This window comes from Stenella coeruleoalba (genome assembly GCF_951394435.1).
Source record: "Stenella coeruleoalba genome assembly, chromosome: 16".
NCBI classification, from domain to species: Eukaryota; Metazoa; Chordata; class Mammalia; order Artiodactyla; family Delphinidae; genus Stenella; species Stenella coeruleoalba.
This window is the reverse complement of record NC_137162.1, coordinates 60,013,066-60,029,724: the sequence shown is the minus strand read 5'-3', so window position 1 is coordinate 60,029,724 and position 16,659 is coordinate 60,013,066. Positions and strand designations below refer to the sequence as shown.

The window sequence follows — 16,659 nt, the reverse complement described above, 5'->3', positions numbered from 1 at the left end:
AGCTAAAACTCTAAGTCTTTGTCTTGCCTTTTTAAAACAAGTTAGCTTTCTACTTTGTTTTTTCTAGTCTCTCCACTGTAAGTACAACCAGGAGTTCAGTGGATATCGTTCTGCCAACAGGTTATTATCTACATCGCTCTACTCAATGTCACTATAGCTCTGTGGTAAGGCAGAAAAGCACAATGTCAGCTACCCAGCCCCCTATTTTAACCATGTCAGCTGGGTACACAAATTACTAAGCAAAGTACACTTAAATGTTTAAAAAACAAAATGAAAAGTGCAAAGCTTGAGAAGACAGTATATTTTTTTTCCCTTAAGTGAATGATGAAAGTGTTTCAAGACTTCTTTAATGTTCCTAGGTTAATCAAAATAAAATTAATATATTTGTGCATTAGGATAAAATATAAATAGAACAGCCCTCCTTCCTTACCAATGCTAAACGTTCTACTAAAGAAAATAGCGACTTCCCTGGCAGTCCAGTGGTTAGGACTCGGCACTGTCACTGCAGGGGCCTGGGTTTGATCCCTGGTTGGGGAACTAAGATGCCACAGGCCATGTTGCGTGGCCAAAAAAAAAAAGAAGAAAACTAAGTCGTTTATCTCCTTCCTTTGGTGCTTCAAATTTATATAGCTATAAAGAATAAACCAAAATAAAATTTCCTATATATCCTAATACTACTGAATTAAATTTTCAGTTAATTATCACTTTTAGTAAAAAAAAATAGTAACAATTAAAGATTATATGTAGACAAAAGAGTAAAAAAGGGCTTAGTGTATTATGCATTGTTACAGACAGTCCAGATTCCCATCATGCTCATGAATTTGTCAGTATCAACACTTTCTAGGCTTAAATTCCATTCTCAGCTAGCTAGCCAACTAAGTGGGTAAGCTCCTGGTTTTTAGTTGCCTGGGTGAATCATGTGCTTGTCAGTTTCCAATTGCCTGTTTCACTTGATAATGGCTTCCAACAGGTTTGCTCTTCTTAGGCCACCAGTATGATTGCTGAGAAGGATGCAGTGGGGGGGATTAGATTTTCGTATATTTATTGTCACTTCTCAAATTATTCCTACCTGTCTGGATGCTATCGTTTATTGAAGAGTTACTATGTACCAAGCATTGGGCTGAATAATTCTAAGCTGTTATCTGATTTTGTATTCTCAATACTGAAAATTTTATTTCTTTCTTAATTTTTTCAACAGAGTAGGAAATTGGCGCTCAAAGTCACTAAATGACTAGCTCAAAATCACACAGCTAATAGGCAGCAGAACTGGTAAGTGAACATAGGTCAACACTGACTCCAAAGCCCATAATCTTTTCATTATGTTCCACAGCCTCCAATATGAAGACAGTGGTACTTAAAATAATAAACCAATACTCTTTATTCTGGTATGTTTTGACTTAGAAACAAAACAACCAAACATGACTCACTGGTTACATCAGTCTCTGCAATAGCTCAGAGTTTCAAGTGGTCCATCTAAGGGATTTACCTGATATCAAAGAAACATTGTATGTGAGGAGCTCAGTAGTTTAAGCTTGGTTGCACTCATAGGCATAGACAACATCAGATTCTCTGATAGACTTGTCACATATTTTTTAAAATTCTAAATATGAATTTCTTTAACCAGGAGTGCCTCCCTGTTCTCCCCTATTGTCTCAAACTTGGCCCACTGCACTCACATACATTATTTGCCTAATCCTTACAGATTCTTGAAATTGTAAGAACTGCAGACAATGTGAGGTCACTGAAAGTTTTAAGTGGAGGAGTGCCACAATCACACAGGCATTCAGAAAGAACTTCTCTGGCTACAGTGTGAAGGATGAGTTGGAAAACAAGAAGCAGCCTCAGAGAAGATCATAAAAGCTCTTGTAAATGGTGCAAATGTGAACTGAGGTGATGGCGGTGGTCATGGAGAGAAGGAAACGTATCTGAAATAACTTGAGGCAGAAAGTATATAACTTAATGATTAATTAGCTGTGATGAGTTAAGAGTAAAAAAGGCGGACAGCATGACTGGCTTAGGCTACCAGGTAGCCTGCATATCACTAATCAAGAGATAAAAGGAATGGAAAAGGTTTGAGAAAAATAATGAATTCAGATAGGACCTGCTGAATTCAAGGAGTCCATAGCATAATATTCAGATGAAAATGTTCAGGAGATAGGTGGAAATATGGGTCTAAAGCTTAGAAGAGAGAGGTTAAAGCTGGGAATCATTAGCATGAATATGTTAGCCGCAAAGACCTGAAATGAAGTTGTCCATGGAGAACTGAAGGTTGAGGAGAAGGGTAAAGAAAGGGTAGAATGAGCTGGAAACCAATACTTAAGGTGAAAGGAAAAAGAAAGGAAGCAGTGACAGAGGAGGCGGTATCACAACATCAAGGGAAATGTGGTCCAAATGAATAGAAATAGGGAAAGATCTGGCCAGAAGCAGTCAAAGTGCTGCTACTCCTGAATTAAAGTAGCATTCTCATTCCCTGTCTCCACTGATTACAGAGGGGACACAGAGTTCTCAAAATTTTAGCTTTATCATGATCTGTTATTCCTACTGTCCTGTGAGTTCTGTGATGGCATATGCCCAGTCATTTATATGACTGAATGAGTTATTATGGCAAATCATACTTATATGTTCTCCTACAACTCAGGTTAAATTCACTTTACCAAACAAAGCACATCCTATACTGCTTGAGGTTTCTTTATCTTTTTATCCTGGCTTACTCCCAGGATACCTGCTTTATGTGGAGCGACTCAGAGTGTTTATTAAAGAATATGTGCTGACACTCTCAGGCTGAGCTCCTGTGCCCTGGTCACTGATATGGCAAGTCAGGGCAGCAGCTGTGCACACTCTCACTTAGGCCTTAGCAGTCTATCAGGCAAGGTCCTTCAAGGAGTAGTTCCCTCAGTCTATTCAATCTTCGTCTGCTGATCACGTCAAAGCACTTAAGTGAAAAACCAGCTTGCTTTAAGTGAAACATGCTACACAGGAATATGCTGCTAGGCAATTTTCTCATACTCTCCTGTCTCCCTTTAAATGTAGGCTTTGGAGTAATTTTTAAATCTAGCTGCTCTGGAAAGCTAAAGGTGTCTTGAGTTTACATTAATTCACAACCTATTTCCATAGAAAGGTATAGAGAGAGGAATTCTTTTGAATTCCAGGCTGCTTGTAGAGTGACAGTGAAGTTCTGCTCTGCCCGCTCCTTGTGTTAATGGCTTAATCTACTTTCTGCGCATCAATTTCTAAAACAATTATACATTGGAACTGATCAAAACAATGGAATTCTATACAAAGTTCATCACTATACATCCTTTGCTCATAATTCCATGATAGTCTTTGCTATAAGTAAATGGATATACATTAGATCTGTTCTAGTTAAGAATAAAACATTTTTACATTATTCTATCATTGACAATAATGACAACAGCAATAACAACTCTTGACTTGCTCAAAGCACAGGAGATTTTTCTACGTTGTTTTAGTAATAAGAAAAAAAAACGTTTTTCTATGTGTGGTAAGTCAAATAATCAGATAGCAACAACACTACCTGTCTCAAGATTTTCATGACTTTCACTTATTTTTCTTTAATAGAAATGCAAATGACTTGGGCTCTAATTCTGGCTTTTCCACAACATAATGAGTCATTATGCCTTAAATTCTCTTTTGGTAGTACTGACGGAATGAACAACAACAAAAAAAATGGACAGGTTATAACATAAACAAGTTTCTTATTTTCTTTTTTTTTTTTAAATAAATTTATTTATTTTTGGCTGTGTTGGGTCTTCGTTTCTGTGCGAGGGCTTTCTCTAGTTGCGGCAAGCGGGGGCCACTCTTCATCGCGGTGCGCGGGCCTCTCACTATCGCGGCCTCTCGTTTTGGAGCACAGGCTCCAGACGCGCAGGCTCAGTAGTTGTGGCTCATGGGCCCAGTTACTCTGCGGCATGTGGGATCTTCCCAGACCAGGGTTCGAACCCATGTCCCCTGCATTGGCAGGCAGATTCTCAACCACTGCACCATCAGGGAAGCCCAGTTTCTTATTTTCTGTTGGTTTGATTCTCCTACCACAAAATTCCCACCTCTACCATTCCTGTTTTAAAATGATGCCTAGGACAAATGAGGTAATTAATATGCAATATCAGAGAACTCTGAGTTAGAAAATAAATTCATATAATATGACACACCTCTCTTCAATGATGAACGTGCCTACTGAATTTATAAGGATGATCACACAGCCTCTGATTATTTCTGAGAGGGAGGTCACCACTTCTGTGGTGTAACCATTGTTGGCCATATTAATTGAACTTTTTTCCTCATGCAGAGCCCAGATCTAATTCTTTGTAGCTCTTACAAATTGTCTTAATTTAATTTTCTAGAGAAATAAAAAAATATAACCGCTTCCTCATATATGCTGGCCCTTTGAATACATAAAAGCATAGTGTCATGTCTTTACTAAAGGTTTCTCAGAACTTGTTTCCAGAACTTCAACATCCTAATAGCCCCCTCTGGGGTACTTGAGAGGGCCAATGCCTCCCATAAATGCAGTATTCTAAATATAGTTAATTCTGGAATGACTTATCCTTTCTAATAACAATAGGACTTCTTCTTTGCAGACTAATATATTAACATTTTTCTTATATAAGGGCTTAGTGTCTTGTTTTCTCACATTAGGCTTGGGAAAAGGAGAAGAAAAACCTGCAAGATTAGGTTTCAAAAAAACTGCCCCTCTCTCAGTTCTTCTGAATTCTTCAAGGTATGATGCCTAGGTGCAGCCTGGAAGAATCTTTCTGCCCTTTTTACACAGAGTGGAGAAAAAAAGTTCCTATGGTATGATGCATTGTAGTTGTACTATAGCATTTCCTTGGGATGATTTAGCTTCCAAAGAAGGGTGCTACATTAAATGAAAATGTCCTAAGAATTTTTTTAAAACATACTTAAGCAACAGCAGATCAATTTTCTTTTCAATGACCTAATTGCCTTCTAAGTCTGATTTGACTTCTGTTAATAAAGTATTTTACAGTTACTTTGATAATCTATTAGTCTCTTCAGCATTTTCTAATATTAGGTTTCATGATAAGAGCCAGTCTAACATTATACCTAGTAAAAGGACTGCAGATATTTGAAAAACAGAAGACTTACAGAATGATAAAAGATAAGGACAAAGTCAAGGAATATTTCCTTTTATAAAGCTATGTATCTTATTTAATTTTTATACACAGTTAACTTTGTAAAAAGGTGTATTTATGTGAAGCAAGGCATAGCATGAACAATATCAGTGGCTCAAAAATTTAACAATTACACTTTCTGCATCAACTCAGAAGTCCCATAGTCAGGCATGCCCTCATCATTGTCTTGTAGAATTATCTACTGACCAAAATATCCACTATTAATCATGTCATCTGAAGTCAATGGTGATGATGAGAATAACTATGGCATTTTGCTCTGAAATCAGGCAAATGATTATTCTTGAAATGCAAGATCTGAAATGACAAATTTAAAAAAATCCACATCTACTATAATTGGTTATAGAAGACACTGTATTATGATATACAGTTAAACCAAGGTTTTCGCTGTTGGTTGTGCTAGAATTACAATTTAAAACACTGTAGGGACTTCCCTGGTGGTCCAGTGGCTAAGACTCCATGCTCCCAATGCAGGGGGCCGGGGTTCGATCCCTGGTTGGGGAACTAGATCCCACGTGCTGCAACCAAGAGTTCGCATGCCACAACTAAAGATTCTGTATGCTGCAACTAAAAGATCCCACGTGCCACAACGAAGATCCCGTGTACTGCAACTAAGACCTGGCACAGCCAAATAAATAAATATTTTTTAAAAAACACGGTAATAACTTTTGACTATACTAACAAATTTTAATTAATAACCATTTAGTGATTGAATATGCTCAAACATGGGTAAGTTATTTAGACTGTTTCCTGAATATGTTTTCTGTGGCTGTGCAGCCGTATGCTCCCATTAAATTGAAATACAGGGGGCCCAAACTATATAAAATAGTAAACATTCTACCACTTAAAATATCTAGTTTTTCCCATGATGTGCAATTTGAAATGATAAAATGATATGACATTTTTATTGCTAACTTTTGGAATATAATATCCAGAAATTTTCCTTAGTGGGGAAAAAAGAAAGACAATAAAGTGATCTGAAATAGCTGAAGTTCATGGTGTGTAAATGTAACAATCTAGCTTTTCTTCTTGGGCTTGCTCTTTTAAGACAGGAAAAAAAAACCCTCCCCTAGTGAAATGACAAACGCCATGGATAAAGAAAAAGAGACCCCAACTATACAGGAAGAAAAAAAAAAGTTATCATAAACAAGAAAATATTGGGTTGTATCATAATTCTCAACAACATGAACACCACAGAGCAAGTTCTATAGAATCTTGAGGGAAAACAAATTTTATTTATTCATTTATTTATTTATAAAATTTATTTATTTGGCTGCACCAGATCTTAGTTGCAGCACATGGGATCTTTATTTGTGGCACCAGGGAAGTCCTGGGAAAACAATTTTCATTTAAGAATTACATACAAGTCAACTCATCATTTACCTATATTAGCAACAGAAGACTGTCTCAGACAGGCAAGGACTTTGAAACTATATAATCCACAGATTCTTCCTAACAAAATTTCACAAAAAACAGTAACAAAAGTCTTAAGCAAGGATTGGTAAACTATGATCTGCTGGCTAGCCATTTGATTATGTATTGTCCATGGCTGCTTTTGAGGTACAAGGGCAGAAATGAGTAGCTGTGACAGAGACCTTATGGCCAGCAAGCCTAAAATAATTATTTTGTCCTTTAAGAAAAAGTTTGCCAACCCCTGGTTGAGGAAATTCTTCAGCCAGCAATGACAAAAAAATCAATCAAAATAAAGAAATAAAGACGGGGAAGGTGAGATCAATTCAGAAATGAGCAGTAAATTAAGTGAGCAATAAAATCAGTAGAACAGAGTTAAGCTTAAATAATGATTATTGATAAAATAATCATGGCATGTCGACTTATTAAATGTTTATTATGTATCAGGCACTTTATATGAATTATTTAATCCTCCCAACCACTCTGTGACATTGTACTATTATACCCATCCCCTGTTAAAAAAGAGGAAACTGGGACTCCCCTGGAGGTCCAGTGGGTAAGACTGCACGCTCTCAGTGCAGGGGACCTGGGTTTGAACCCTGGTCAGGGAACTAGATCCTGCATGCATGCTGCAACTAAGAAGTCGGCATGCCGCAACTAAAGATCCCACCTGCCGCAACTAAGCCTAAATAAATAAATATTTTTTTTAAAAAATAGAGACTACTCTTAAAAAAAAAAGAGGAAACTAAGGTATTGGGTGTCCAGAGTCAAAGAGCCAGTCTACTAGAGTATGCACCACTCTTAGCCATTATATGAGAATGGCTATAGAATAATGAAGTGTAAGATTATTAAAAATGTAAAAACTGTGTGGAGAGAAGAAAGTGAAAGGAAGATAAACTTCTTGACTTCCAATAGAAGACATCAAAACACATAGATGATTCTGTCCTACATAAAAAAGCTACATACTGGGACTTCCCCGGTGGTCCAGTGGGTAAGACTCCATGCTCCCAATGCAGGGGGCCCGGAACTATCAGAGAACTGGTGGGGGAACTAGATCCCACATGCCACAACTAAAAGATCCTGCATGCCAAAACTAAAAGATCCTGCATGCCGCAACGAAGATCTTGCATGCGGTAAACAAGACCCAGTGCAGCTAAAAAAAAAGAAAAAAAAAAGCCACGTCTCCCCGCAACCCCCACAGATACATATACAATACACATTTAAATTAACTCAGATTACCACGAATAGGAGAGCATTAAAATTACTTGGGAGAAAAACCCAATGAATAAAGCAAAAGCTTAACAGAAAAAAAAAATGGAAAGAAAGCACAGAAAACAAGACATAAGGTGACAGATGTAAGAACAAATAAATCACAACAAAGTTAAATGAACTAAACTCCTCTATTAGAACACATGCTCTCAGACTGGGTCTGTTATTTATAAGAAATATACTGAAAACAAAATAATATAGAAAGATAAAAAATAAGAGGAAATACAAGAAAACGAAACAGTAAGAAAGCAGAGGTGGTAATATTAATGAGACAGAAATGAACTAAGAGCAGAAGGATTAAGAACAAACACCATTTTTATATTACTCATAACTACCATCCATAATGAAAATCTATTATATATTTTTATGTACAGGACAACATCACAGCAAAATATATAACAAAATATTAGTTAGATGTAAAGAATAAATTACAAAAATTACTGTAATATCTAAGCCTTTGACATATTTTGTAGAAAACTTAATGAGGTTATGGACACTTTATATAATACAAACCACAAGTTCAATTTAACAGATATATATATTGAACACTGCTTTCTGGTAAACAGAGACTGCATATATTTTTTAAATCTTCAAGGGAAATTTAGAAAGACATTAGATATTAGTCGACATACACACACACAACAAACACAAGTAAAAGAAGAAATTGCAAATGTAGAATTTTTACAACTATAATGCAATAAAACTAGGTCACAGGAATAAAGCCACTTTGATCATCAGGCTAGATGCTGAAAAAGCATTTTGACAAAATTTTAGGTCTTCCTAATCTTTCTTTTCCTGAGAAATAGAGGGAGGAGGAACTTATTCAATATGGAAAAGAATATTTATCTGACACCAAGATTCACAATATACTTAACTGAAAAATGCCAAGGACATTTATTTTAATATAATAAACAAAGTGGGGATGCTCACTATTACGGATATTATTTTGAAAGTTCTAGCCAAAGCAAATATATAATGAGATGAAATAAGGCACACGTTAGAAAAAACAATTATCATTATTTGAAGATTATATAAATATAAATGTCTTCCTAAAAACTCCAAGAAAATGAACGAAAAACTTTCAGAACTACTAATAACAGTAATGTGAAGTTATAAGATAAATATATAATAGATATATTTATATCTGGGATAGGTGGAGTATATAAATATGACTGGAAAGTCCTGTTTCTAAGCCTCTTGGGGGTTGTGGGGGGAGAACTCATGAAACCAATGATTGGTTGGAACAATTCTGGAAGTTGAAGAATGTTGACTTCTTTTGATTTTACCTGCTTTTAGTTATTGACTAAATGGTGTGTGTATAGGGAGGGGCAAATAATGGGAAGAGAAGAGAACGACTTTTAGGGGGATAATACTCATTTACACATAGAACTTAACATGTATTTTTTTCCTTGTGGTTTTACTGAGATATAATTGGCATTCAGCACTGTACAAGTTGAAAGCATTATAGCATAATGATCTGACTTACATATATCATGAAATGATTACCACAAAAGTTTAGTGAATATCCATCATCTCATATAGATATAAAATAAAGAAAAAGAAAAAATATTTTTTCCGGGCTTCCCTGTTGGCGCAGTGGTTGAGAGTCCGCCTGTTGATGCAGGGGACACGGGTTCGTGCCCCGGTCCGGGAAGATCCCACATGCCGCGGAGCGGCTGGGCCCGTGAGCCGTGGCCGCTGAGCCTGCGCGTCCGGAGCCTGTGCTCCGCAACGGGAGAGGCCACAACACTGAGAGGCCCGCGTACCGCAAAATAAATAAATAAATAAATAATTTTTTTCCTTGTGATGAGAACTCTTAGGATTTACTCTTAGCAATTTTCATAAAAAACATATAGCCGTGTTAATTATATTAATCATGTTGAATATCACATCCCTAGTACTTATCTTATAACTGGAAGTTTGTACCTTTTGACTACCTTCATCCAATTCCCCCTCCTGCCACACCCAGCCTCTTGTAACCACAGATCTGACCTATTTCATGTGGTCTTTCTGAGTTCATTTGTTTGTTTGGGATTCTTGTTTGTTTGTTTGTTTTTGAAGTATAATTGACTTACAACACTATGTTAGCTCCTGTTACACAACACAGTAATTCAATATTTCTGTACATTACAAAATGATCATCATAATAAGTCTAGTTACCATCCATCACCATACAAAGATATTACAATATTACTGACTATATTCCCCATGGTGTACATTTTATTCCCATGACTCATTTATTTTATAACTGGAAGTGTGTACCTTTTAATCTCCCTCACCTATTTCACTCAACCCACAACCCCTCCCCTCTGGCAACCACCTGATGTTCTCTGTATCTATGACTCTGTTTCTGTTTTGCTATGTTTATTTATTTTTTTATGTTTATTTATTTTTATGTTTGTTTATTTTGTTTTCCTTGAGAGGGATGGTGGTGGCGAGAGCACATAGGATCTTGAAGGCCACTGTAATGACTTTGGCTTTTACTTCGAGATTAAAATCCAAGAGAGAATGGAAGCCTTGGGGGATTTTGAGCAGAGGGATGATGTGATTTTATGGCGGGATTCTGGATTATTTCAAAGTAGAGCTGACAGAATTTGGGGACAGATGAAATGCAAATATTCAGGCTATTTTAAAAAACACACACGTACTCGACACACACACACACTTTTTCTTTTCCCAAAATGGAATCGCGCAATATGTATGTTCTGACTCATCAGTATATTGTGAACAGTTTTCTATGCTAATAAATCTCTGCATTACATATATGAAGTGCTGTATTAAATTTCATTGCATAGATTTTATTGTAATTTGTTCAGCCAGCTGTTTGATATTTGAGTTCTTCCCAATTTATTTTTTGACCATCAATATCATTATACATGTGATCATTTTATTAGTCTAAACTTGTAGAATTGCAATTCCTGGGCCAAAGTGTAAGCACTTAATGAAAGTGTTTGGGAAACACTGCCAAGATTCTAAAAAAGCATGTTAATATTTTATACTTTCACCAACAGTATACTGTCAATTAAATTTAAGTGTCATGCCAATAGTTAATTCTGATGCACAAAGAGCTTTGGGTACACTATGGATTTGGTAGTCAAATGAGAGGAGGAACAACTAATCGCCCCTTCAAAAGAGGTAAACAATACTAATCTTTATCCTAGTTTCTTGGAGTCCTTTAGACCTTTGAGAGTGATCTCAGTTTAGGAAAGACTTCATCACCCCATGTAGTTTTGAGGACTAAGCCCAAGTCTAAGCTAGTTTAACTGTAGGGTAGACCAGGTGGTAAAGCTGCCTGAGGTGCAAGGTAGAGCCACGATGCCTACACTTTGTATAGTTCCTAGACAAACCCATAACCTTTGATTTACAGGTCTATAGTCAGCCACAGGGTAGCCAGGACCCCATGAATATGGGGTAGGAGGAAGGGAATTAAGTTGCTATTCCTAGCAGCACTAATTGGAAGGATTTGGTTGGAAGACCCATGTTTCGACTTTAACAGATTTTGACCATAAGGAAAAAACACTGAGAAATTTAACATATATTCTTAGAACAGACTTAAAATTCATATTGACTTAGTCTTGCTTTTATTTGAAAATCCTAAGACAATGAAAGAAACCACAAAAGACGTTACTATGAGCTTACCACCAGCAATAGCTACAGAGAGAGCTCTTTATTCTTTATTGTGTCTCAGTGTGATTTATTTATTTAACGTCAACTGGCAAGGTTTTCTAAATAATATGAAACGCTACCTGTCAAAAACCTGAGTTTAAAAACTTCATAAGATTGTGAAATGTTTCTGAATTCCTTCAACAAGGTTTTAGCTGTATAGACACTTATTCCTTCGAACTACTGCTCTTCTTCCATTTACATCTTTTCTAGAAAATACATTTCAGCCCTGATTCTAAAATATTTTATATCTATATATAAAATTTATATGCTTATATATCTATCTATCTATATATCTCTAAACAAAATTTTACACCTGAAGAAAAGAAATAGCTAATGTTCATAGTTCACAGTACATAACCTGTCTTTGAGTTATACCTCAGCCTTACTTACTGGATGACCTTCAGAGAGCTGCCAGAAACAGTCCTTCATTTAAATTGCTCTTCCTTAACACTGTTATTTGACAGTTGTGCTACAGGAAGAGTATTCAATGTCAGAGATGTCAAAAAGCTTTGATTCCCCAAGAGTTCCTGGGAGATAAATTCTAAAAGGCATGCCAGTGTTTTAGCCTTGTATTAAGGTCACGTTCTTTCGAAATATATTTTCTTCAAATGCATGCTACTATTTTTATGCCCAAGTTACATATGCCTGTGTGATAGATTCCCCACCCCTATCTTCAGAGATCTAAAAAAAAAAAATCATCTGCTTGACATTCATTTCATTCTATGTGGTTTCATTCCATTCCATGTGCTTAATAACAGCCACACTTATGCCAAGATACAACTTAATGAATACATGCTTACAATTAGCTGCTTTAAAAAAGAGATTGGAAAAAAAAAAAAAAAGAGATTGGATATTTGATACTTAATTTATGCTCATTTTGAAGGACCCTCTTTACATGTGACTTAGTTTGGTGTTCACCCAAAAAACTATTTTACTTTTCAGTTTAGTGTCCAAATAGAAAAAAATTTTCTATTCTAATTAATTTTCTAGCTTTCATCATGTATATATAGATAGAGAATAGCTATAATTTTAAAAGTTTTAAATACTAGGCAGGATGCTAAGGGTACTTGGAGCAATATAAAATTTTAGTAGGTATACTAAAGTAACTACTCAGAAAAATTCTTAGATACTTAGCCAACAAATATACATGGAGTACTTATTATGTGCCAGATACTGGGCTGGATACCTTCTCCAGAAGGGATAGTGATTAGGTAAACCATTCCATGACAACCACTATTTCTTTCCCTGGTTTCCTTTTTGCACCTTCAAATTCTTCAGCATAACAAATAAGCATTTTCTAAAGCTATTCCAGGAACAGGTAAGCAACACATCATTAAGCCTAAGCATAACCAAATACTATTAAGTTGTGGGTTTTTGGGAAAAGTCAGACATATAGAATGGACAGATACATTTGATTCCAGTCCAGCTTCTAAGAGGCAAACAATGCAAAAAAGTGGGACTCATAGACCACAGCAAAGATTTTTACACATCATCAATTACTGAGGGCTGAATTCCTACAGAGCCACCCCAATCATAAACAAAACAAGACATGGTAGAGGCTGAGGAGGATAGGACAGATGTTAGGTGAGTTATAAGAAGGGAAGTTTCTATAATCTGTTCTTGGGAAATGAAGGGAAGACTCTGGCAGGAAGGTAAACTGAGGTCCATTTGACACTGTAATGTATGGAGATGGATGGGTGGCTGGGTCACCTTTCTACCTAGAAGAGACCCAAAGAAGCCACATCCCAAATATCCTTTCATTCAAATATTTTTGGAATGACTAGTATTAGTAAGATACAGCGTTAGGTACTTTGGAGATACAAAGCCATATGGCATAGTTCCTACTTCAAGATATTATTTAGTGATAACACAGATACTGTCTAAACTTGCATCAATTAGAAATTCCTTCGAATTAACAAATACCTCTGGAGCTGTTATGAGGTACCATAATTCATTCACAGTTCAATGTAAAAAAATTTTTAAAATTCTGATGTTTAAAACAAGTAAAATCTTAGCTGAGATATGCTATAATAATAATAATATTATAATAAATAATAGATAATGTTATAGGTTAGGGTACTTTCTAGAAGGCAGAGAATTTAGCCTATTTGGAGTTTTACTTTTCTTGCTTCAGGAATTTTCTCCCATTGATAAATGAGACCTAAGAAAGAGGGAAGCCTTCCCCGTTAGGCCTTCCTTTCCGAGAACCTAAGGAGCAGAGAAGGAAAACCAAGGGCAGACCTCCTCCTCTTCTCTGTTCTAGAGCTCCTATATGAATCTCATATATCACAGAGAAGGGGCTCCCTGGAAAAGTGGCAGAAAGCTTTACAGGCCAATATAAGCCATTCAAGAGAAGACAAAATGTATGCAGACATAATAATAATTTTAGTGGCAGCATCAGCTCATAGAGTGTACAGAAAACACTCTTAATTACCTCACTCAATACTCTTTTGTTGGGACTTCCCTGGTGACACAGTGGTTAAGAATCTGCCTGCCAACGCAGGGGACACAGGTTTGAAGCCCTGGTCCGGGAAGATCCCACATGCCATGGAGCAACTAAGCCCATGCGCCACAACTACTGAGCCTGTGCTCTTGAGCCTGGGAGCCACAACTACCGAGCCCGTGTGCCACAACTAATGAAGCCCACGTGCCTAAAGCCCATGCTCTGCAACAAGAGAAGCCACCCCAATGAGAAGACCACGCACTGTAACAAAGAGTAGCCCCTGCTCGCCACAACTAGAGAAAGCCTGTGTGCAGCAACAAAGACCCAACACAGCCAAAAATAAATTAAGATAAATAAATTAAAAAAAATACTCTTTTGTTTTTAGAAAATAGGCCCATCTTGACTACTTGTATTGAAAGGGTAGAGCTACAGAAATCATGTGGTCTCAACCAGATTTCCATAAGATTTTAGGTCAATATTAGAATTCTATTAGAATTATTACAATATTACAATTAAAAAAATGAAAATGGATCAATTCAAATAAAACTATTCATAAAAAGCAAGAAAAGGCTAACAAGAACTGATTTTCTAGTGGGTGTAAAATTATAAAATCTTCCTCAAGATACAGTCAAAATACATTTAGACCTTATTTTTGTATAAGCCACAATTTTGCTTCTTTAGTCTCTGTTCTCCCCTTCGCCTTGTGAACCCTCAGAACAAATCTCAAGCAATTGTTCCCAAAGGATGAACTTCCTTTTGCAGATGAAATAGTTTGATCTTCTAGTATAGTCACAAGGAGATTTGAGAGAGTTAAACACAAACACCACTTATTTCTTGTTAATGTGAACAAAATTCTTGTGTGGTTGTTGATACAAAGATGTAAATGCTTCAACTTTCTGTAACAACGGGCTCTACTGAAATGACACATTCAAATAAATCTCTGGCTCAAAATGAATTTAACTTAATAAACATTTAATATATTTAAATGCATTATTTTATTGTTTTGATAGAAGCTACATTATTATAAAACCAATGAGTTAACCATAAGAACAGGTTATGCTAGCGAAAGAAGTTAATGGTAAACACCACAGTGAAATATAATATTTTTGGCCTTACGGCATGCAAATGAGTCTTTCTGAAGTTCTAAGCACTTTTTATAGGGTAAAATACCACTGAATAAGATTAACCCTTTTCTGCTTTGTCTTACCCTTCATAATATCAATTAGGCAATGGCAGATAATCCTAGACACAAAAATTACACAGAAAATAGCTAAACCAAATTTTCTCTATAACTTCCCCAACTCTGATGTGTCAATAAAACAGATTTGTAACTGCCTTAGATCTGTTAACAGATCTCAGTATGTTGCCTTGCCCATATTTTTTTTAATTTTTAAAATTTTTTAAAATTTTTTAACATCTTTATTAGAATATAATTGCTTTACAATGGTGTATCAGTTTCTGCTTTATAACAAAGTGAATCAGTTATACATACACATATGTCCCCATATCTCTTCCGTATTGCATCTCCCTCCCTCCCACCCTTGCTATACCACCCCTCTAAGTGGTCACAAAGCACCGAGCTGATCTCCCTGTGCTATGTGGCTGCTTCCCACTAGCTATCTATTTTACATTTGGTAGTGTATATATGTCCATGCCACTCTCTCACTTTGACCCAGCTTACCCTTCCCCTTCCCCGTATCCTCAAGTCCATTCTCTAGTAGGTCTGCATCTTTATTCCCGTCTTGCCCCTAGGTTCTTCTGACCATTTTCTTTCTTTCTTTTCTTTTTTTAAATTCCATATATATATGTGTTAGCATACAGTATTTGTTTTTCTCTTTCTGACTTACTTCACTCTATATGACAGTCTCTAGGTCCATCCACCTCACTACAAATAACTCAGTTTCATTCCTTTTTATGGCTGACTAATATTGCACTGTATATATGTGCCACATCTTCTTTATCCATTCATCTGTTGATGGACACTTAGGTTGCTTCCATGTCCTGGCTATTGTAAATAGAGCTGCAATGAATATTTTGGTACATGACTCTTTTTGAATTATGGTTTTCTCAGGGTATATGCCCGGTAGTGGGATTGCTGGGTCGTATGGTAGTTCTAATTTTAGTTTTTTAAGGAACCTCCATACTGTTCTCCATAGTGGTTGTATCAAGTTACATTCCCACCAACAGTCCTTGCCCATATTTTTCAACAGACTCACTCAACCTGAAAAACTTATTTTCATCTATAACTTCTATAACATTTTCATTAGCCAGAATGGCACAGAATGGTACCGCTATCTCCAAGCCACATACACTTTGTGATCAGCTCTTGACTTCAATATGGCAAGAGGAATAAAATATTATAAACTTTCACTTGAATGCTGCTGTAATTTCCCAAAAGGTTTGTATATTTGTGAGAAAGATGCATCACAATGAGGATGCAGTTTGTCAGTAAATCGAATTCTCCTACAGTGAAAGCCCAATTAAATTTCTCTACTAATTCCTTCAAATATAAAGAGGGAATCAAAATCAGAACACATTGACCTATGCCTGATTTTCATTAGGTCTGTTCCTAGGTACTGAACATGCCGTAGCATTTTTTGCTTTTGATTTTTCTGGTGGCTTTTCAAAGATTAATAGTAAATAGTAAGAATGCTTAATAATCAACTTTTTGATCATTTTATTACTGTCTCCTCAAGCTATCTA

At 36.2% G+C, this 16,659-nt stretch overlaps 1 protein-coding gene across 4 annotated transcripts in view; it reads right to left on the bottom strand.

Moving 5' to 3' along the window:
- MICU1 (mitochondrial calcium uptake 1) overlaps positions 1-16,659 on the bottom strand; it is a 203,622-nt gene that overhangs the window by 84,574 nt on the left and 102,389 nt on the right. The window lies entirely within an intron of this gene.